The 24,653-nt window shown below is 35.0% G+C and overlaps 1 non-coding gene across 1 annotated transcript; it reads left to right on the top strand.

The window, feature by feature from the left end:
- The first annotated feature begins 10,531 nt into the window (after positions 1-10,531).
- LOC131181724 (small nucleolar RNA R71) lies at positions 10,532-10,638 on the top strand. Its single transcript, XR_009150203.1, has one exon. It is a non-coding gene; the product is annotated as a small nucleolar RNA R71 (small nucleolar RNA).
- The last annotated feature ends 14,015 nt before the right edge of the window (positions 10,639-24,653 follow it).

Genomic DNA, 24,653 nt, shown 5'->3' with positions numbered 1-24,653 from the left:
ACAAACAACACTGGTGCTCCCCAAGGTGACACATTAGAGCGGATAAAGCCCTTGTCAAGCAGCTCTCGTAACTGTACCTTTAACTTTTGCAATTCTGCTGGTGCCATTCTATATGGTGTTATGGAGATTGATTCCACACCAGGCATGACATCAATCTTGAACTACACTTCTCTTTCCAGAGGTAATCCTGGCAACTTATCTGGGAACACATCCTGAAAGTCACATACAGTAGGGATGTCTCTCAACACTGGACTCCCCATTTGGGTGTCTATCACATGTGCCAAGTATGCTTCACACCGCTTTCTAATCATCCTTCTGGCTAGTATAGCCGAAATGATGTTTGATGGTAGTAACTGCCTCTTCCCGTGTATTACCACATCATCATATAGAGGGAGACCAAAAGTAACTATCTTCAGTCTACAATTAATCATGCCGTGATGCCTGGCTAACCAATCCATGCCTAAGATGATATCATAATCTTTGAAAGGCATTTCAATCAAACCTGACAGAAAAACATCTCCTTAGATCACCAAAGGACAATCTCTATACATTCTGTTGACTCTGACCTCTTGTCCTAACGGACTAGTTACTAGCACTTCAAAACTCATCTTGACACAGGGAACAACAAGAGAACTAACTATGCTAGCACTAACATACAAATGGGTTGAACCTGGATCAAAAAACACAAAGACATCCTAATGAGAAATAGAGAAAGTACCGGCTACAATATCGAAAGTCTCAGCCTCTTCCCGCTGTCTCATAGTGTAAACTTTGGCCGAAGCATCCCTTGTGCTGATTAGTTAACGGTACCCTGACGGCCAGAAGCATTGCCTCTACCTCTGCCTCTTCCTCTGATAACCGGTTGTGAACCTCTAGTAGCAAAACTCTGAATAGAACCTTCTACAGTAGTAGGAGCTGGCCCAAATCTAAGGGCACTGGTGCAATCCTTAGCGAGATGGCCCATGCCTCCATAGTTACAGCAAGCTCCTGTAGCCCAATAGCATTCTCCCCCATTCTATATGAACCCTTGGTTGACTGCTGACCAGACCTAGGGGGTCTATGTCTAGAGAATCTGCCCCTTCCGAGCCTTCAACCTCTGCCTGATCCCCTAAATTTCTTTCTTTTTCCAGTATTGCCACTGGAACTTTGCTCAACTAATTTTTCACCTTTATCTTTCTCTAATTTCTCAATCTTCTCAGATTTCTCTTTCACTGGTATCACTTCTAATTCAATTCTTTCTACTTCCAATGCTTGAGACATTAGTTTAGAGAAGTTACTGTATTTAAAGCTGATCACTTGTACTCTTAGACTAGGCTTCAGGCCGGTTTCAATCCTCTTGCACCTTTCTCTACTGGTAGACAGGAGACTCCCAGCATAGTGGCTTAAGCGGGGAACTCCCTCTCATACTCTACCACTGATTTGTTGCCTTGTTTTAGACTCAAAAATTCTTGCAATTTTTGATCCACATATGCATCTGGGACATATTTCTATTTGAACCCTCTAATGAAGTCTTCGTAGGTCAATACTGGTGGTTCTGCCAAGCTATGGGAGATGGTCTTCCACCAATCATACTCATCCCCTTGAAGTAATGACACGGAATATTCAAATTTCAGTTCATCTGGGCAGTGCAGTTTCTTAAACACTCGGTCCATTCTCTCCAGCCACTACTCTGCCTCTAAAGGGTCTATTGTACCCTTGAATTCTGTCGCCCCGTATTTCAACAATTTATCATATTGTCTGATTGGAGCCTGAGGTTACACCATAGGAGTTTGGAGTGGAGCTTAAGCAGGCATACCCCCAGCCATCTGTCGAAATATTGCAAACATTTGCTGGGCGAACTGTGTCGGAAACTGTGGCATTTGTGGGGCTGGTGCCACTGAACCACTAACATCTTGAAAAGCTGCAGCTTCCCCTTAGGCCTCAGCCTCTACCGACTGCTCAACTGAGTGATCCCCTTCTTCCATTTCAATTTGGAGTTAGGATATCTCCTGAACAAATAACACAAGAAAATTTTCCTCTGTTAGTTCATATTTATGATGTAATGCACTGTATGTAACAAATAAGGACATTGAGCAGTTGTACTTATTATAGAAAAGACACAAATTCACAAGACAAAATATACTTCAAAAATTCGCTCTGATACCACTAAAACATGTTACACCTTACCCCTCTGTAAGGCATAATATGTTCCCATACAATTTTCTTACTTTTTGAAAGTGGTGAGCTTTTCTAGTAGGTATTAAAAACATTTAATTGAAGTTTAAAAACTAGCTAAAATTTTTTTCCATTTTTATTTTTATGCAAATTTTGAAAAAATTTCGACAGAGTGTCGTCTATATTTGGGAAAAATAATTCTTCAAACACCTATAAAAACACTTCCAATAATTCATTTCATCTAAATCAACCACTACCACAACACAAATCAACATCATTTCTCCCAACTCCATAATTCAAAATAATTCTCAATTCAATTATCCTAAAACATAATATTAAATAACTTTATTCATATTTCATTAAAGAAAAATCAATTTACATTCATCAACCCAAAATTTATATTAGAAAATCCAAAATAATATTATTACAAAATCTATACAACTGCTCAAGACGAGTTTATACATGTACATACAATTACATACACCAAAATAAACATTACAATCATAGTATAAAATTATACCCAATAAAATCTCAAGGATGTGGCTCCGAGATCCTCAGCAGCTTACTCTGCTGCTCCACTAGTCTCTCTATCTGCGACAGCAGTAAACAGCCATCACTGAGTACTATGACTCAGTGGTGCACAACATACTAAAATAATATTTTATGCCTAATTCAAATCACATTTATTCAAATATAGCACTAAAAATGAAAAGTATATATAACAGACAATTTATAATTTTAGTTAAAACAGTCTCATTTCGGAAGTCTCAAAACAATTTCATAAAAATACACAGTTATATCATGCCATCAGAACAATGTTCATCTCAATAGCCAGAGGCTTATGAGGAATCACAAGGCTAGCTAGCTCAAACTATGGGTACCCATTCAATTTCTTCCTCTACTGGCACACACCTCAACACTTCAGCCAAAGAGGGAATCAAAATTCAAAACTAATTCCTCCCACTAGTCATGCTAGTGAGGCAATCAAATATGTGGTCATGACACTGTAGTTTCAAAACTATCTTAGCAATTTAATAAACATTTATTGCCAAATCAAACACATACAATTAAACTTTACAACAATTTAGGTTAACGCAATTTGTTCATTTCAATCACAAAGTTGCAATCAAAATAAATCACAATTCATTTTATACAATTGCAAAAGACATTTAAAGACAAATTTTATGTTGTGCACAAACCTCGTGCGAGTCGCCTCTAGGCCTTGACTTGACGTCTCGGGTTCTTTCCCGATATTCCTTTCAACTGAAACACACAATTTTACAGTGTTTCAGTACCACAATTTATCATAAATCTAAAAATAAATTCAAATCTATTTATTTCTAGCTTTAATATGCTTAACTTGACGTTCTTTAAAATTTGCATTTCGGGGTTACTATTCATGATACTATTCAAGTCAAATTATTGACTTTCTCATGCTTAATAGGAATGGGAATTTTAATTTCACCCACATACCACATTTTGGTTACCTAATTTGTTGGTTTTGGTTGTTTCCTCAAATTTTAAGTCTCTTAGGTGAAATTTCAAAATTTCATATTTGGTATCCTGTTTTGCACTATTCTATTGGTCAAATTGCTGTTGAAATTTGGCTAAGTTTTCTGCATAGAAGTTGTTTCTTATTGTCTTAACTTTATTTCTCTTTTTGAATCACTCCATTTGGAGTTTTGCAGCCCAAGATACGACTACTTGAATGGGGCTGGCCAGATTTGGTGTTCCCTAGAATTTTGGGCATTTTCTGGATACTGGTAGTTTTTGGTGTGCTAAATGCAAGTGACATTTTAGATAGGTTATGATTAAATTTTTGTTTGTTTTCTTCATGAAAGTTGTAGGGCTATGTCTCATCTTTCCATCAGTATAAGATTCAGGTCATTTTGACCTTCCTAGACCAAGTTATGGTCATTTAAGTAACTACTGTTCATTTGGTTATTTTTGTACAGGTCAGTGTGCCTAAATCCGGATTTGGCCTAATTGTTCACTATCTTAATATCATTTTCTGGGCATGGTTCCGAATAAGAAATGTTCCATTTTGTGTCTATTTTCATTCCCAATTGACCTCACACCAATTGGGTTAGTAAATTTTTAGTTTTTGTCCCTGAAAGAGACCTAGGTCAAGCTATCCGCATACTGACCCTAACCAATCCGAATTGAAACTTGGTTCTAGCGATTCACACACACCACAAATGGTCACAATTGACCATTTCTCAACTTTTTCTCCAATTTTTCAAAATGCTAAAAACCCTAGTTACACATTTGTGTAATTTAATGCAATCAAAGTGTACATCTAATGTCTATACATCAAATTCACCTTAAACAACCATTTAATTGTACCAAATTCCATCAATTCAAACCACACCTAAGGTTGGCCGAATTTCTAGTTACTCCCCCAACAAGTGTTTTCTTTTGATTGTAAGTTAATTTCTAAGTTACTTACACCAAGAACACAAGTAATAAACTAAAATTTTCAATTTAACTCACTAACCTTAAACTTTGAAGTTCAATCTTCAATTCCACTCCTCTTTTCTTCTTTCTTTCTTGCTCAATCCTCTTCCCAAGTGAGGTTATCAAGTTCTAATGGAGAAATTTGGGGGCAAGATAAGGTTTAGGGGGAGTTTCAAGGCTTGAACTCAAGCTTTCATGGAGTTCTTCAATGGTGGTGAGAGAGAAGCAAGCCGGCACACTTGGGGAGAAGAGAAGAAATAATTTTTCTTTTCTTTTTTTTAGGTATTTTATGTGTATTTTTACTTAATTGACTTGGTCAAAATTGATGGGCAAGATAAAACCAATTTTGACATCACTCATGATGTCATCCAAATGATGTAAGCATGATGTAAATAAAGTTTTCTTTTCTTTTTCTTTTGCATTTATTTTTCTATTAGTTCTTTAATTTAATTTCCAATTCTGGAATTTCTTTTTCTCTGATTTTATTAGATAGTAGGTCAGGAGTCAGCTCTAGGGGTGAATTGACCAAATTGCCCCTTGCTGGTTCAATTCAGTTTGTAAGTAATTCAATATTTCTTCCGAATCACTGACCTAATTATTTGACCTGCTTAACAATTCTTTTCTATGATTTTCTCTTTTCCACTATGTTAGCAATAGTCCTAAGGACCGCAGCGTCACATTTTTCGGTTCAAAATTTGAGTTAAGGCTGACCTTGCAGTCATTTCTCGGGAAGGTCACCCATCGCTGTGACTCCCAGCTCATTTAACTTTTTTATGCTTTTTTTTTCTTCTTTATACTTAACTATTTGGTAATTACTAATTATTTGTATTCAAGGCTTATTTAGGTGTCTTAGATGTGGCTCTAATTCTCTTAATTGTCCGGACTGACACTGGTCACCGGAACAGTGAAATATACCAGGCTATGCATATAGGGGTGTTACAAATTACATCTTATGATATTAACTTCTCCTAGCATTTTATTCATCGTTCTCATGATGATTTTGATCCTCTTTTTATTGAAATCATTCTTGTTCTTATCTTGATATTTAATTTCCTTACTTCCTTTAGTAATCAATTCAATTACATTTATACTTTTCCATGCCCAAGTAACCTATACAAATTGACCGGACTGGATAAACGGGTAAACTAGCACTGAGTATCAAGTACCTCGGTGATGGTTGTTGAATTCACCAAAAATTTAATTAACTGAAATTACTAGTAATGAAATATTTTCTGCAGCAAGTGGTAAATCAAGGTCGAACCCTAGAGACTGAATTATTAAATTTTGTGCACTTGTGTGTAATGGAAAACGAAAGAAACAAAGATTTAGGGGGGGGGGGAGGGGGGGTTGTAACAAAAAATCAAAAGAAATTAGAAATTCAAGAACTAAATATGAAAATCTCAATTTAAACAAATTTCAGTCCAAGGTAATTCGCATTCCAATTCATTAATTTAATCATAGACAAAAAAAATATAATTATCTCCTATTGAATACTTAACGTAGATTTACCAAACAGCGAGGTAAACCCCTGACTTCCCTATATTCATCAATTCGAGCCCAGCACTCTTGTTGACTCTAATTATTAACTGAGTTGGTATTAAGCAATCCTGATCAAATTAATAACTGCTTTAAGAAAAAGAAGTAGTTAATCTGAACAATAATTTATAAAGCATAAATCATTTAATCCACCCTATTATTTCCTTAGGTTATTATCGAAAACTGGGATCATAATCAATAAAACCTAATTGCTACTCATGTTCAATCTTACACAACAATTATAGATTATGAAGATGAACTAGCAATTGATCAAATTAAACAATTAACTAATAGGCCTTTTTAGCAAATTATTTAATAGATAAAAAACAATTAAATTAGAAAACAATAGATATTCAAAAATACATAAATTAAATTAAGAACCTGGTCTCACAAATCACACATAAGAACTTCAATCCCTTGAACTGAATTAAAAACTTAGCCACTCATGTTCATGGCTTATAGAAAATTAAAGAAGAAATAAAGAAGAAATCTAGAATGTAAATGGAGAACGAAAGTCTGAATTGAGATGCTCTTAGCTGCTACCCAAAGACGTACTTATACTAAAAAAACCTAATCCCAAAGATAGGAACCAAACCAAACTAGGAAAGGTTTTGAATTTCAAGATGCAAATTTTCAGCCTGCATTCATTTTTTTGGAATCAAGGCAGATTTCCAATGAACTTCTTTTCGAATCTGCCTCTGCCCTCTTAGGAAAGTTGTAGCCCTATTTCTCAGCTTTCCAATGGGTACTCATGGACCCAAATCCGAGGTCTAAAACCCAAGTTATGGCCCAAAAATCAGGACTAGTTCAGTTAGACGATCTAGCCCATTGTGACGACTTCATTGCCGTTTTTGACAATTAAAATGGCCTCATCTCTCATCAAGCTCTTCATAGAAGTTGTAGAGGTGGCTCTTAAGGTTCAATTGGGCTTATCCTTACTTCATTTGGACATTTGAAACTCTAGATACAAAATAAATACTGAAACTAGTTGTGAGCCATCGAGTCTGGGCTTTTGCAATAGATCCATAGCTCATTTTGTCAACCTTGAAGATTGATTTGGGCTTTGGTCCCTCTTTATCATTTGAAGTGCTCTATCTTAGCTTTTCAATGGATTAAACAGCAATCAATTTGGAGACCTACAACTTTAGAAACACCTGAAAAATACAGCAAAGGTCCAAATACTGAAAATTTCTCTATTTAACACAATTATTTCACAACTATCTAAAAATATGTCTAAATGATAAATATATTTTAACCAACTGAATTAAACATAAAAAACACACTAAAAATACTAAATGTGATAGGAGTAAAATTAATAAATTATGTACTTATCAAATTTCCCCACACTTATTCCATGCTTGTCCTCATGCATGACTTAAACTCTCAATCAACTCCACTTAGAAGTTCCTTCACTTCACCCTATTGCAACATTTTCTAACAAAAGATTAAAAGTTTAAAAGAAGAGACAAGTAAGATAATAACCATCATAATAAATTCCATCAACACCATACCAATATATCAATAATTTTTCAACACAAAACAAAAGGCTTGAAATCAATTAAGCTCACACAATTAAAGTTTCATAAAATTTTAAGTCAATACACACCAAAACACAATGCTAATTTATCAAGGTATAATCATTATAGCTCTTTGCAAATCTTAGAAATGCCCTTTTTTTATATTTGAAATTGGTACTTCTCTCTTATCACAGTTACTTTTTTTTTTTTATTTCAACCGTCACCTTCAAAAAAGTACCTTGCTCATATCCTAGCTAGCTTTTGGCCTGAGAATCGACATGGGCTTCATAAAGACCCCTGCTTAGTTTGCTTAACTAAAATAGTAGAGTAATTTTCAAGTTCAATATTTTATTTTCTCCAATTTATGTATCTACATATTATAAAGTGCCCTGATAGATTAAACAAAGTTCTAAAATATGCATGAGACTAGTTTAAAGCACACATAACTAATCATTTCACAATTAAATCAAGCATAAATGATTTATGCAGGAAAAAAAATACTCTATGGTATGGAGAAGAGGGAAAATCCATCATTAAAGTTACTATTACCTTGCCTAAAATCTCAAAAATTCAATCTAAAATAGAAAAGTCATTTCAAGGACAAAGCACTTCTCTCCGAGAGTTAAGATAGAATCATGAATCAAGCTTTTTTTTTTTACTTCAAAAATTAAAAAAAAAATTACAACAACACACTTTCCCCTTCCCCACACTTAAAACTTACATTATCCCCAATATAAAAGCCCAAATGCAAAAGAAAAGAAAAGAAAAAATGCTAGAAAATAAAATAAAATAAGAAAAAAAAAAACAAATCTGATTGTGGCTAACAAGCCACCCATGGGTTGCCTCCCAAGTAGCGCTTTTGTTTATTGTCGTTAGCTTGACATGGCAAAGCTCCTTAGTCCACATAAATTGGGTTACTGAATTTGAGCTCCTCCACTATATGCTCCTAAAACCCTTCATAAAATGGCTTGAGTCTATGATCGTTGACCTTGAACACCTTATTAATTCCTAAACTTTGAATTTCAACTGCACCATAAGGAAACACATTAGTAACAACAAAGGGTCCAATCCAATGAGAACGCAACTTACCAGGCATCAGCTTCAATATGGAATTATACAATAAAACTTTTTGTCCAACCACAAACTGCTTCCTTATTTTGTCATGGAATGCCTTTGTCTTTTCTTTATAGATCCTAGAATTCTCATAAGCCTTAAGTCAAATTTCCTCTAATTCCTGCAAATGTGATTTTCTTTCTAACTCATCCTCTATGCTTAACTCAAACACATCCTGCACAAATGTATCAACAACATTAATAGAAAAGACATAATGATTATCAGCAGGATATTTCATAGCATTAAGGATATTAAATTTGACAGTCTCTCCATCAAACTCCATAGTTAAGGTACCCTCATCGACATCAATTTTTGTCTTGGTAGTTTTTAGGAGAGGTCTTCCAAACAAAATCAAAGCTGAATTTGATGAGAGAGCAGTATTATCCTCCATATCCAGAATGTAAAAATCGGCAGGAAAAATCAATCCTCCAACATGCACCAACACATCCTCAACTACTCCTAATGGGTAAGCATTAGAACGATCAGCTAACTGAATAATGACACTGGTTTCTTTCAAAGGACCTAATTTTAAAGTTTGAAAAACTAATTTTGAAATAACATTAATAGATGCTCCTAAATCTGCCATTGCACTTTCAAATCTAGAATCACCTATTTTGCAGGGAATAGAAAATGAACCTGGATCCTTACACTTAGGAGGTAATTTTCGCTGAATTAATGCTAACACATTTTCCCCCACACTGATCTTCTCATTATTCCTCAACTTGTGCTTTGTAGTGCATAATTCCTTAAGGAATTTAGCATACTTGGGAACTTGTTTGATCGCATCAAGTAAAGGTATATTCACCTCCACCTTTCTGAAAGTCTCCAAATTTTCTTTCTCTTGTTCTTCTTTCTTATTTTTAGCCAACCTGCGTGGGAATGGAGGAAGAACAGAATTATTAACCTTATTCAGTTTAGGTTCAGTATTTACCTCAATTTCAGACTCTTTTTCTCCTTTCTTCTTCTTTTTCATTGACTTATGTGGAGTCTGATTATCAACTTCTTTCTCACTCCGTAACGGTATCGCACTCGCATTTTCTCTGGGGTTCATGACTGTTTATGATGGAAGCTTTCCAGAACCTTGAGCTTCAAGCTTCCTTACAGATGAAGCTAACTGACCAATCTGCCTCTCTATGTTTTGAATTCTATTTTTGGTCTCCTATTGAAACTGTTGTGTATTGTTAGCCAAAGCCTTAACAATTTCATCAAGTGACACACCTTGATTTGAGGGAGGCGGAGGTGGTTGATTCACTTGTGGTCTTTGCTGATGGTATCGGTTTTGCACCAGTTGATTCCCATAACTCAGATTGGGATAATCTCGCCATCTTGGATTATAAGTATTAGAAAAGGGATCATACCTGTGTTGTGGCTGTCCATAATGTCCTACTGCATTAGCATGTTGCATTGATTCATCCTCTTGTAACACAGGACACATATTAGTAGTATGACCCGAACCAAAATAAATTCCACATGCCTTAACAGTTTGTATGTTCCCTACAGCCAACTGCCTCACCAAAGAAGTTAAATCAGAAATTTGTTTCTCAAGGTTAGATGTACTTACCTCATTAACCTTCATAGGTGCATGATCCATTCTCATTCTAAACTGTTGAGAATTTGCTGCCATATTAGCAATTAGTCTCCTTACCTCTTCTGGTGTCTTGTCAACCAAAGCTCCTCCACTAGCAGCATCTATCATACTGCGGTCCATTGGTAGAAGTCCCTCATAGAAATACTGAATCAAAAGCTAGTCACTTATTTGATGATGGGGACAGCTTGCACACATCTTCTTAAATCTCTCCCAATACTCATACAAACTCTCTCCATTGTACTGCTGGATACCACAAATTTCTTTTCTTATGTTGGTAGCACGGGAAGCAGGAAAATACTTCTCCAGAAATATCTATTTCATTCCATTCCATGAGTTGACAGATCTAGAAGGAAGGTAATACAACCAATCCTTAGCTGTGCCCTCCAGTGAGAAAGGGAAAGCCCGAAGCTTGATTTGATCCTCTGAAACTCCTTGAGGTTTCATGCTGGAAAACACAACAAGAAATTCGTTTAGATGTTTATGTGGATCCTTACCTGCAAGACCATGAAACTTAGGCAACAAATGGATTAGTCCAAATTTCAACTCAAAAGCAACATTTAAAGTAGGGTGTTGAATACACAAAGGCTATTGGTTTAGATCAGGAGCAGCCAACTCTTTCAAAGTCCTAGTAGTAGCCATGGTCTCGTTTTCGAAACTTGACTCTGAATCCGAATCTGAACTTAGCTCCTTTGGAGATTGGACTCCTTCAAATATACTTGGAATCTGCCTAGCTTGCTTAGCCAATTTTTTCAACCGTTTAGCTGCTTTTTCTACTTTTGGATCAAAGATCAACTCACCAGATTGAGAAATTCTTGTCATAAACAAAAAAAATCAAAGTAAAAACAAAAAATGCCTCAAAACCCTAAAAAACAATGGAATTTAGCCTCAAGAGGATGGAGCCAAGGAATCCTATGGATTGATTGACTTGATCAAAGCATCGTTTCCTTCAAAATAGGTATGGGCCGTCCTCCAAATTCAACCAAAATCCTTAATGAACAATAATAATGATTAGTAACACCGTAATTTTTTTTTTTCAAAAACCTGAAAATAGCAACACTTCACAAACAGAGTTAATAACAAAATATCCTAACACCAAAAACACGAATTCTAATAAATTTTAGTCCTCGACAATGGCGCCAAAATTCTTGATGGTTGACGAATTCACCAAAATTTAATTAACTAAAATTACCAGTAATGAAATATTTTTCTACAGCAAGTGGTAAATCTAGGTCGAACCCTAGAGACTAAATTATTAAATTTCATGCACTTGTGTGTAATAGAAAATGAAAGAAACAAAGATTGGGGGGGGGGGGGGGGGGGGGAAGGGGTTCAAGAACTAAATATGAAATCTCAATTTAAACAAACTTCAGTCCAAGATAATTCACATTCCAATGCATTGATTTGATCATAGACAAAAGAAATATAATTATCTCTTATTGAATACTTAATGTGGATTTACCAAACAGCGAGGTAAACTCCTGACTTTCCTATATTCATCAATTCGAGCCCAACACTCTTGTTGACTCTAATTATTAACTGAGTTGGTATTAAGCAATCCTCATCAAATTAATAACTGCTTTAAGAAAATGAAGTAGTTAAGCTGAACAACAATTTATAAAGTATAAATCATTTAATCCACCATATTGTTTCATTAGGATATTATCAAAGACTAGGATCATAATCAATAAAACCTAATTGCTACTCATGTTCAATCTTACACAACAATTACGGATTATGAAGATGAACTAGCAATTGATCAAATCAAACAATTAACTAATAGGCCTTTTTAGGAAATCATTCAATAGATAAAAAATAATAAAATAAAAAAATAATAGATATTAAAAAAGACATAAATTAAATTAAGAACCTGGTCTCATAAATCACATACAAGAACTTCAATCCCTTGAACTGAATTAAAAACTTAGCCACTCATGTTCATGGCTTACAGAAAATTAAAGAAGAAATAAAGAAGAAATCTAGAATGTAAATGGAGAATGAAAGTCTGAATTGAGATGCTCTTAGCTGCTGCCCAAAGACTTATTTATACTAAAAAAAACTAATCCCAAAGATAGGAACCAAACCAAACTAGGAAAGGTTTTGAAATTTAAGATGTAGATTTTCAGCCTGCATTCATGTTTCTAGAATCAAGGCAGAATTTCAGTGACTTTCTTTCCGAATCTGCCTCTGCCCTCTTTAGGAAAGCTGTAGTCCTATTTCTCAGCTTTCTAACGGGTACTCATGGACCCAAATCTGAGGTCTACAGCCCAAGTTAGAAGGTCCAGCCCATTGTGATGACTTCATTGTCATTTTTGACAATTAAAATGCCTCATCTCTCATCCAGCCCTTCATAGAAGTTGTAGAGGTGACTCTTAAGGATCAATTGGGCTTGGCCTTGCTTCATTTGGACATCTGAAACTCCAGATACAAAATAAATACTGAAATTGGTCGTGACCCATCTACTCTGGGCTTTTGCAATAGATCCATAGCTCATTTTCTCAACCTTGGAGACTGATTTGGGCTTTGGTCCCTCTTTATCATTTGCAATGCTCTATCTTAGCTTTTCAATGGATTAAACAACAATCAATTTGGAGACCCATAACTTTAGAAACACCTGAAAAGTGCAGCAAAGGTCCAAATGCTGAAAATTTCTCTATTTTTAATTATTCCACAACTATCTAAAAATATGTCTAAATGATAAATATATTTTAACCAACTAAATTAAACATAAAAAACACACTAAAAATACTAAATGTGATGGGAGTAAAATTAATAAATTATGCACTTATCACTCGGGCCGTCACACCATCGGTCACAATATTTCTCCCGGTGTGCTGATAGAATGGCTAATAAGCCATAAAAGCAATAAGGCATAAAGCCAAGTATAACATCATAATCAGTATAGCCATAGGCTATCATATCATAGAATGGCATAAAGCCATACACAGTACTGCTATCAGAACCCTACTGGCATGTCAACCTATCCAAACCAATCTCACTAGGTCTACTAGGGCATATTATAAAGCTCTTAATTAAATATTTGTGTTTAACATGTAAGGTTACTATTCATGTCAAAATATTGATTTTCTCATACATAATAGTTACATGAGTTCTAACCACATGAAATTACCACATTTTGGTTCACAAAAGTGTTGGCATTGGTTGCCAATTAATACTTAAATCCAATAGGAAATAAATCAAAAATTTCAGTTTTTGTGTTTTATGTTTACTATTCCATTGGTCTAAGCTACAGTGAGAATTTAGCTAACCTGTCTTCATCAAAGTTGTTCTTTTATGTGTTTTTTTTTTAATTTCCTTTTTGAATCACTCTATTTGGAGTTTTATAGCTCAAGTTATGGCCATTTTACCATTACTGGCCGGATTGATCTGTACCCAGAATTTTTGGGCAATTCTGGTTCTGCCAGATTTGGTAGCTCAACTTTGGCTAGCAATTTCATTTGGTTAAGTCCAGAATTTGAGTTTGTGTTCTGCATAAAAGTTGTAATAAATTGTCTAAGCTTTTCATTGATATAAATTTCAGGTCAATTGGACCTTTCTACACTAAGTTATGACCAAATGAATGAATACTATTTATTTGGTCATTTTGCCCGAGCAGAATGTGTGTTACCCGGATTTGGTCAAATTTTAGGTCAGTCTATTATGGTTTTCTAGGCAGGATTTCTTCATCAAAGTTGTGCCATTATGTATCTAATTTAATGTCCAATGGCCTTGCACCAATTGAACCTACACAACTCAAGTTACAGCTGCCCAAACCTGCTGGACTCACATCTAGCCCTGTAGGTCACCAAAGGTATCATATCTAACCTTAATTCCATTGGCACAATTCACTTCATTTCTTCATCAAATATAGTTAAATGGTCACTAATTGACCATTAGAACTTCCATTCACCAACAAATGAGCAAAACCCTAAGTTTTAAATTCAAAACCCTAGCTCCAATTCAAGATTTACACAACACATATCACATTAGGCATACTAATCAATTTCTAATTGATGTCTACACATCAAACACCATTTCTAAGCCATTCAAATCCAACAAAAACATCAAACCCTACATCTCATCATGGCTGCTGAAATTGGGGAGGATATATCCAAGTGGTTTTCATCAAATTTTCTTACAATTTATAACTTAAATAAACTCCCTAAACATGAATTGAAAAAGAAAGAGAGAGATTGGTCACTAACCTCACTTATGTGACACCCAAGCTTGTCAAGACTTCATAATTTCTCCTTCCTTTTTGTTGTCTCAAGTTACTCAAGGTACAAGGGTCAGGTTTAATGAAGAGAGGAGGTGGTTTTATGGTGTAAAATCAAGGTTTGCTAAGCTTTTTGGGAAGAGCTTCAATGGTGGACGCTCTTTCTTTGGTTCGGCCAAGTGGGAATTGAAGAAGAAGAAACTGATTTCTTATGTGTTTTTTTTATCTTTTCTTATTTGTTTTATGTAAGCTTGGTAACTTTTGATTGGTCAAAAATTTTAATGACCTCATATTTACATAAGGCTTAGGTAATAATTAAGTTTAAATCTTATATTTGTTTTGTTTTTCTTGCTTCTCTCTTTACTTATTTTTAAATAATTTTTCAAAAATATTAATTCACATTTTATTTCATATATTTCACTTACTTAAATGGATAAGTTGGTCAAAATCATCTCTGAAGACGAAATGACCAAAATGCCCTCCGTTTAGCTTAAGGAGCCAAAACTGTCTATACCGATCTTAAAAATTCTCTTAACCTTTTCTTAGCATTCTATGCTACCTAGGGCACCGTAACTCTTCTCTGGCATCCCAGAAATTATTTCACGGGATTTCCCTCGGGTTTAGGACTGCTAGCTGTCTTTTACAGTAGCTTCCCGTTGAGTCACCCATCACCGGGGCACCGGCTCATTTAACCTTGGTGTATTTCATAGCTTAAATTTTTCTAAATTTTTCCTTACCATTATTTGGGTTATTTATGACTCCTCACTCTATTTTACATATAGTTTTAGTCATTCTAGCTGTCCGGACAGACCTTGGTCATCAGAACAGTAGAACGTACGGTCAATCTAAAGTGAGGGTGTTATATGAATTACTCGTTCTGACTATCCATCCATTTGAGGATGAAAAGCCATGCTATAATGGAGTTGTGTACCTAGGGCTACCTGCAACTTCTTCTAGAATCTGGATGTAAACCTCAGGTCTCTATCAGATATAATAGTAATTAGGACTCTATGTAATCGAACTATCTCACTTATGTACAATTCTACTAGTTTCTCTAGTGAGTTATCGGTTCTAACTGGTAGAAAATGAGCTGACTTGGTTGATCTATCCACTATCACCCATACTACGTCATGTTTCTTCTGGGTGAAATGTAGACCACTAACAAAATCCATTGTGATGCGATCCCATTTTCATTCAGGTATAGTTATGGGCTGTAACAAACCTTATGGAACTTGGTGCTCTGCCTTTACCTGTTGACATGCAAACATCTAGTCACATAGTCAGTAATATCCTTCTTTATACTAGGCCACCAATAATGGGTGCATAGCGTAAAAACTGTTGTGTGCCTCCTTCAAGATACTCTTCCTCAATTCTCCATTATCTGGTACACATATTCTTCCTTTGTAGTATAAGCACCCATCTTCTTTCAGATCATATTCAGCTTCCTTCCCCTTTTTAGTTTTGCCCATGATGTTCATCAATTTTTCATCCATCTTCTGCCCTTCCTGTACCTTCCATAGTAGATTTGGCTTCATTTGCAACTTAGCAAAAATAGCTCCATCTTGTGCTAAAGATAAACGGGCATTCAAGGATCTCAAGGCCACTATAGTCTTCCTACTCAGAGCATCTACCACCACATTTGCATTCCTAGGGTGATAATCTATCACACAGTCATAATCATTTAAGAACTCAATCCATCGCCTCTGTCTAAGGTTGAGTTCCTTCTGGGTTGGCAAATATTTTAGACTTTAATGATCTGTGTATATATAGCATTTTTCACCATACAAGTAATGCCTCCATATCTTCAATACAAATATAATTCTTGTTAATTCAAGATCATGAGTAGGGTAGTTCTTTTCATGTGGTCTCAATTGTCTGAAATCATAAGCAACCACTTTCCCTTCTTTTATCAGAATACACCCAAGCCCATTGTGAGAGACATCACTGTAGACCACAAAGTCTTTCCTCGATACTGGCTGGGTCAACACTGGAGCCTCTGTCAACATAGCCTTCAGCTTCTCAAAACTGGCTTGACACTTGTCATTCTAGTCAAATTTCACATTCTTATGTAACAACTTAGTCAAGGGAGCAGCTATAAGGGAGAATCCCTTCACAAACCTCCTGTAGTAACTAGCTAACCCCAAGAAACTTTTCACTTCTGTTGCATTTCTAGGAGGCTTCCATTCCACTACCACTTCAATCTTCTTAGGATCCACTCTAATCCCATTAACTGATACTATGTGTCTAAGGAAGGAAATTTCATTCAGCCAAAAGTCACACTTGGACAGTTTATGTCACACCTTACCCCTCTGTAAGGCATAACATGATCCCATAGAATACCTAATGAACTACCGAACTTCACCTACTGATAACTCATTAAGTACCCTACAAGGGATTTTGAAACCATTTTCTTACTTTTTGGAAGTGGTGAGCATTTTGGTAGGAATTAAAAACATTTAATTGAAGTTTCAAAACTAGTAAAAATTTTTGTCCATTTTTATTTGTTCACAAATTTTGGAGAAATTTCGGCAGAGTGCCATTGGTATTTTGAGAAAAAGTTCTTCAAAAACCTGTAAAAACACTTCTAATAATTGTTCCCACAACCCCCAACCACCAAAATGACTCAAGTCAACACAATTCAATTTAAGTCCACAATTCAACCAAAGTTTGTCATCTCAAAATACTTCATAAATTCATTCACATTGCCTATAGTACTTAATTTACAAATACAGCTATTAATTTACAAAAAGAAAATCCAAAATAACATTATTACAAATTACTGTACAACTGCTCAACTTTACATTAATACATATGACATTAAACTATTTACATCAAAATAAACTATAAGGGTATAACTAAATACCCATACAAAAGCCTCCCCGTAGTCCCAAAAATCAATAGCTCACTCTACTGCTTTTTCCTTATCTCTATCTACGACAGCAAAGAAAGCTATCGCTGAGTATAAAAATACTCAGTGGTGCACAATAAAATACAAAATGCGTAATATAAAACATTTATGAATAATTCATAATTCAAAAATCTTATAATCACATTTCACAATTTTTCAAATCACATTTATAGCAAATCATAATTTTCAAAGCTTAATATAACACAAATTTGATCAAACAATTTAATAATCATAGTGTTGCCAATCAATAACACAACTTAGGCCATGACACAAAATTTCCAAACATATCATGTTATACAACACGACAAGGCAAACTCACCCCACAAATCAAAATCAATGAGGGAGGTGGCTAGCTAGCTAATGAGTACTCATCCAAACTCACCCCTCAGACTGGGAGGCCAGAGAGGGAGGAAAGTGTTCAAATATCAAACTCAACCACACAAGTGGAGGAGGAACATATTAATATTGCCTTGCCAAGTGTGAATAAAAACAATTTAAGTCAAGTTATTCAAACATTTCATACAATTCACAAATCATATTTCTTTTCAAACTTTTCATTTACAAAATAGGCAATACACTATTTTTTAAATAATATTTTAAAGCCATAATAATCAAAATTATTCACAACATTTATTTCAAGAATTGTCAAGTGAAAACAAAGAATTTTAAGTTTGTTGTGCACAAACCTGATGTGAGTCGCCTCTAGGCCTTGACTCAGTTTGCTCTATCCTTTTCCAGGTCTTTTTTAGCTGAAATATGAAATTTATAGTGTTTCAGTCTCTTATTTCACAATAATTCTAATAATTAATTTATATATGTTCAATTCTAGCTCCAATATGCTTAAACTTACATTCTTGAAAATTTTCATGTTGAGGTTACTATTCATGATACTATTCAAGTCAAAATATTGACTTTCTTATGCTTAAAAGGTATAGGAAATCCAATTATACCCACATACCACATTTTGGTTACCTAACTTGTTGGTTTTGGTCATTTTCTCAAAAGTTAAGTCTTTTAGGCAAACTTTCAAATTTTCAGTTTTGGTGACCTATTTTACACTATTCTATTAGTCATGTTGCTCTTAGAGTTTAGCTAAGTTTTCTTCATAAAAGTTATTCCTTTTTGTCTTAACTTTATTTTCCTTTTTGAATCACTCCATTTGGAATTTTTTAGCTCAAGTTATAGCCATTTAAACATGGCTGGCCGGATTGGCCTAACCCAGATTTCTGGGCAAATTTTTGGGTCTGGCAGTTTTAGGTCACCAATTTTGGATTGTTAAATGACTTGGTTAAAGGCATAATTTGGGTTTATATTCTTCATGAAAGTTCTAGGTCTATATCTGATCTTTTTACTGGTAAAATTTCAGGTCATTTGGACCTACCTAGCCCAAGTTATAGCCAAATGAACAAATACTGTTCATTTAGTCATTTTCATACAGGTCAGATTGCCTAATCTGGATTGGACAATTTGTTCACTATGCTATGGTCACTTTTTGGGCATGATTCCTGAATGAAAAATGTGACATTTTGTGTTTAGTTTCATTCTCGATTGGCCTCACACCAATTGGGTTGGTAAATATTCAGTTTTGGCCCTTGAAAGGGACCTTAGTCATGCTGCCTGCAGAATCACTATAAGCAATCCGAATTCAAACTTAATTCCAACACTTCCTACACACCATAATTGGTCATGCATGACCATTTTTCAGCTCAAACAAGGTCAAACACACCATTTGACTAATTCTCAAAATTTTGTCTCTCAAACCCTAGGTCTAAAATCCTAACTTCCATGTTTAGCTCATTTGTTGAATTCTAAATGCATATTTAGTATTTATACACTCATTCACACTTAACTAATTCATAATTTGTATCAAAATTATCCATCCTCAAACCTAAACCCTAGCTGGCTGAATTTCACATTTGGTCCTCCAACAAATATTTTCTTTTGATTTTAAGTTAAACTCTAAGTTAGTTGAACTAGAACATAAACATTTAACTATAATTTCCAAGTTTAGATGACTAACCTCAACTTTGATGTTCAATCTTCAATTTTTTTTTCTTCTTTTCTTCTTTCTTTCTTGATCAATCTTCTTCTCAAGTAGGTCTAACAAGTTCTTATGGTTTATTTTGGGGTCAAAGTGGGTTGAAGTGTTTGGAAGCAAGCTTAGTTTTAAGCTTTCATGGAGTTTTCATGGTGGTGAGGAAGAAAGGAGGGCGGCACATTTGGGTGAGGAAGAAGGAAATCTGGTTTTCTTTTCTTTTTTATGTATTTTTAAGTCTTTAAAAATGTTTTTGACTTAGTCAATTTAGGTAGGAAATTTAAAATGAATTTTGAATCATGATGATGTCATAAGGGTGATGTAAGGTGATGTAATAAACTTTTTCCTTTTTCTTTTTTTTTTACATTTATTTTTCCATTAGTTCTTTAATTTAATTCCCAATTTCAAAATTTTCTTTTTCCGGATTTTATTTGACAGTCAGGTCAGGAGTCAGCTCTAGGGGTCAATTGACCAAATTGCCCCTCGCTAGTTCGATCCGGTTTGCAAATAATTCAATATTTCTTTCGGATCCCTGACCTAATTATTTGACCGGCTTAACAATTCTTTTTCATGACTTTCTCTTTTCCAATGTGTTCGCAATAGTCCTAAGGACCACAGCGTCACATTTTACGATTCGAAATTTGAGTTTAAATCAACCTCACAGTCCTTCCCAAGAAGGTCACCCATCGTTGTGACTCTCGGCTCATTTAACCTCTTATGTTCTGTTTTTCTTATTTATACTTAACTAATTGACAATTAATAATTATTTGTGTTCAGGGCTTATCTAGTTGTCTTAGACGTGGTTCTAATCCCCTTAATTATCCGGACCGACACCGGTCACTGGAATAGTGAAATATACCAGGCTATGCCAATTAGGGTGTTACAATTCTTCCCCCTTTAAAAGAAATTTTGTCCTCAAAATTCTGCCCACTATCTGTCCTCAATTAGTCATATGTGTTATTTTCTTATGTTTTTCTCATATTTCCATGTAGCCTCATCGTCGGAATGATGGTCCGTAACACTTTAACTAATAATATTTACATATCGATTGCTCACCTCGTGTACCAAGTTCCTTATGAGCTTCTGTCATAAGTTAATTTTGAATTCATTTCAATTCTAGGGGTAAGCAAATCTATGTGCTAATGGATCCACGTTTTTCTAGGACCTCGTATGATCCTAGATAATGAGAACTTAGTTTTTCTCTTTTTTACATAATCTTATAATCTTCATTCCTTTGAGTCTGTGTAAGACTTCTAACAATCTCATGTAACGTTTAATTTGTTTGTACAATCATAATCTTTTCTTACTGCTGCTTTAGCAATTATTTTCCTTTGTAATCTCTTTTTTTTTTTTTTTCATTCCATAACTTAACTTTAATTATTTTATTTCTCAACCTTATTTCTTTCAAATCCACTAATATCTTAAACTTATTTTGATTATGGTACCCACTGACATCTATCAGCAGTAATACCCTTACCTGCATATAAGATAACTATATTACTATAACTTACTTTTAGGTCTTCTTGCCTTACTTAATTAGGCTTACTAATTAACTTTATAGTTTATCGTAGTCTAGGAGATGTCTCTCACTAGAAACTTTTTCAAAATTAATTCCAATCATGCTTATTATCATAATTCTTATCCTAAAAGACTAATCACTAACACATCAAAATTGATTTTTATGCATATACATATCTTAATTAAGAATTGAGAAAATACCAGCCACAATGTCAGAAGTCTCATCCTCTTCCCTCTGTCGCATAGTGTATACTCTAGCTGGAGCATCACCTTGTCCTGGCTGATTCACAGTACTCTGACTTCCAAGTGTACTGCCCCTACCTCTGCCTCTGCCTCTACCAACTGCTGGTGAACTCTTTGGGGTAGAGACTTGGGCTGATCCTTCTGACGTGGTAAATGAACCATAATGGCATGGACTTACGCAATCCTTAACAAAATGACCAGTCCCTCCACAATTAAAACATGCTCTTATAGATCTATAACATACTCCACTATATGGTTTACCACAAGTCTCACAAAGTCGATTCGACAGCATATTTCTGTGTGTCTGCTGAGTTTGCTGATCGGATCGGGGCAGTTTTTGTCTCGAAGATCTACCTCTACCCAATTCGCATGAGCTAGATCCTCCAAAATGTTCTCTCTTCCCCGAACTACTTTCTATAGTTTGACTAATAGCTTTGTCTATTTTCTCTTTCTCTTCTGTACTCTTTTTCACTGCCCCTTCTAATTCTATCCTTTCCAGTTCCAGGGCTTGTGAAAACAATTCAGATAAATTCTGGTATCGGAACCCTATCACTTGCATTCTCAAGCTAGGCCTCAACCCAGCCTCAAACCTCTTACATCGGTCTCTGGGGGCGGTGACCAAACTTCTGGCATAGTGGCTTAGTCAAGAGAAATCCCACTCATACTCTGCTATTGTTCTGTCCCCTTGCTTCAAGCTCAAGAATTCTTGTAACTTCATATCCACATAAGCATCAAGGACCCACTTCTGTCGAAACTCCCTCAAAAAGTCTGACCAGGTCAACACAGGTGGCTCAACCAGGCTGTAGGGGATGGTCTTCCACCATTCATATGCATCCCCTTGCAATAGAGAAACAGAGTACACGAACTTTAGCTCTTCTACACACCGCAACTTTCTAAAAACCCATTCCATTCTCTCTAACCACTGTTCTGCCTCCAGTAGATCCACAGTGCCCTTAAACTCGGTGGCCCTAAATTTCATTAATTTTTCATATTATCGAGCCGAGGGCTGTGGTTATGCTGTAGGTGCTTGCATCTGAGCTTGAGGTGGCACATTTCCCGCTATTTGTTGGAAAAAAATAGCCATCTGCTATGCAAACTGAGCAGAAAACTGCAGTGCTGGAGTAGGAGCTGGAGTGGCTGACCCACTCATATTCTAGAGTGCTGGGGCTTCCCCTTAGACCTCAGCCTCGACAAATTGCTCCATGGAGTGATCTCCATCTTCCATTCCATTTCCCAAAATTTTCAACTTCTTGAGATCAAACACAAGGAGGTGGACCTCCGTTAATGCATATTCATGATGTAAATATGTCATATGTATCAATTAAAGATACATGAGCAGTTGTACTTATCAAAGAATATTCACATACATAGTCAATTCATTGCAAAACCATGCTCTGATACCACTAAAACATGTCACACCTTACCCCTCTATAAGGCATAACATGATCCCGTAGAATATCTAATGAACTACCGAACTTCACCTACCGATAACTCATTAAGTACCCTATAAGGGATTTTAAATCCATTTTCTTACTTTTTGGAAGTGGTGAGCATTTTGGTAGGAATTAAAAACATTTAATTAAATTTTCAAAGCTAGTAAAAATTTTTGTCCATTTTTATTTGTCCGCAAATTTTGGAGAAATTTCGGCAGAGTGCCATTTGTATTTTGAGAAAACAGTTCTTCAAAAACCTGTAAAAACACTTCTAATAATTGTTCCCACAACTCCCAACCACCAAAATGACTCAAGTCAACACAATTCAATTTAAGTCCACAATTCAACCAAAGTTTGTCATCTCAAAATACTTCATAAATTCATTCACATTGCCTATAGTACTTAATTTACAAATACATATATTAATTTACAAAAAGAAAATCCAAAATAACATTATTACAAATTACTATACGACTGCTCATCTTTACATTAATACATATGACATTAAACTATTTACATTAAAATAAACTACAAGGGTATAACTAAATACCCAAACAAAAGCCTCCGTGTAGTTCCAAAAATCAGTAGCTCACTCTACTGCTTTTTCCTTGTCTCTATCTACGACAGCAAAGAAAGCTATCGCTGATTATAAAAATACTCAGTGGTGCACAATAAAATACAAAATGAGTAATATAATACATTTATGAACAATTTATAATTCAAAAATCTCATAATCACATTTCACAATTTTTCAAATGACATTTATAGCAAATCATAATTTTCAAAGCTTAATATAACACAAATTTGATCAAACAATTTAATAATCATAGTGTTGCCAATCAATAACACAACTTAGGCCTTGACACAAAATTTCCAAACATGTCGTGTTGTACACCACGACAAGACAAACTCACCCCACTAATCGAAACTAGCTAATGAGTACTCATCCAAACTCACCTCTTAGACTGGGAAGCCAGAGAGGGAGGAAAATGTTCAAATATCAAACTCAACCCCACAAGTGGAGGAGGAACATATTAATATTGCCATGCCAAGTGTGAATAAAAATAATTTAAGTCAAGTTATTCAAACATTTCATACAATTTACAAATCATATTTCATTCCAAACTTTTCATTTACAAAGTAGGCAACACACTATTTTTCAAATAATATTTTCAAAGCCATAATAATCAAAATTATTCACAACGTTTATTTCAAGAATTGTCAAGTAGAAACAAAGAATTTTAAGTTTGTTGTGCACAAACCTGATGTGAGTCGCCTCTAGGCTTTGACTCAGTTTGCCCTATCCTTTTCCAAGTCTTTTTCAGCTAAAACACAAAATTTATAGTGTTTCAGTATCTTATCTCACAATAATTCCAATAATTAATTTATATATGTTCAATTTTAGCTCCAATATGCTTAAGCTTACATTCTTGAAAATTTTCATGTTGAGGTTACTATTCATGATACTATTCAAGTCAAAATATTGACTTTCATATGCTTAATAGGTATGGGAAATCCAATTATACCCACATACCACATTTTGGTTACCTAACTTGTTGGTTTTGGTCATTTTATCAAAACTTATGTATTTTAGGCAAACTTTCAAATTTTTAGTTTTGGTGACCTATTTTGCACTATTCCATCGGTCATGTTGCTGTTAGAGTTTGGCTAAGTTTTCTTCATAGAAGTTGTTCGTTATTGTCTTAACTTTATTTTCCTTTTTGAATCACTCCATTTTGAGTTTTGTAGCTCAAGTTATAGCCATTTGAACATGGCTGGCTGGATTGGCCTAATCCAGATTTCTGGGCAAATTTCTGGGTTATGGCAATTTTAGGTCATGAATTTGGGCTAAATGACTTGGTTAAGTGCATAATTTGAGTTTATATTCTTCATGAAAGTTGTAGGTATATATCTCAGCTTTGTACTGGTAAAATTTCA

This window comes from Hevea brasiliensis, chromosome 7 (genome assembly GCF_030052815.1).
Source record: "Hevea brasiliensis isolate MT/VB/25A 57/8 chromosome 7, ASM3005281v1, whole genome shotgun sequence".
NCBI classification, from domain to species: Eukaryota; Viridiplantae; Streptophyta; class Magnoliopsida; order Malpighiales; family Euphorbiaceae; genus Hevea; species Hevea brasiliensis.
This window is presented reverse-complemented; position numbering and strand designations above follow the sequence as displayed.